Here is a 651-nt window from a genome sequence, read left to right as displayed (position 1 = left end):
CCCTGCACCCCTGTTATCACATCTGTATGGAATGAATCCCTGCACCCCTGTTATCACATCTGTATAGAATCCCGGCACCCTTGTTATCAAATTGCACTTGATCTTAGCCATATTTTCATTTTAATCCCTGCACCCCGGTTATCATGTATGTCTTTAACCCCTGCATGACCAAGTACTACACATACATTCAAAGAGAGAAGTGGACAAGAAGGGCTGCCCAAGGGGGAAAGAAAAGACCAAAGGCCTGATTTGGGTCTTGTGACTGACCATACCTAGCTGGAAAGTGGATGGGAGACAGGGTCTGGGAAACAGGATTGAGTCAACCACTTTTGCAGTGTCTGCCGTGGCCAGCTACTGATTTTATAGTCGCTGGAATTAAAAAACCAGTTGTTTCCTTTATCCTTGACTCCTTCAATGTTTTCTCCTTCCCACCACCCTTCACCTACTCAGGCTGCAAACATCAACAAACCCACATTCAACCGAGCCAAGGGGCTGAGGGGGAAACCAGAGAAGAGGCTGCAGCCTCCTCCTGGTGGAAGAGGAGAGATGGATGGGCAGCACGCCATGGGACTGGGAAGCAGCTTCTTTGTTCCGTTGACCTCATCTGGTCTCTCTGGTCTGAGGTTCTGGCTGTGAAAGTTTACCAGTGAA

The sequence above is a fragment of the Grammomys surdaster genome, unplaced genomic scaffold (genome assembly GCF_004785775.1).
Source record: "Grammomys surdaster isolate TR1022 unplaced genomic scaffold, NIH_TR_1.0 150, whole genome shotgun sequence".
NCBI classification, from domain to species: domain Eukaryota; kingdom Metazoa; phylum Chordata; class Mammalia; order Rodentia; family Muridae; genus Grammomys; species Grammomys surdaster.
This window is presented reverse-complemented; position numbering follows the sequence as displayed.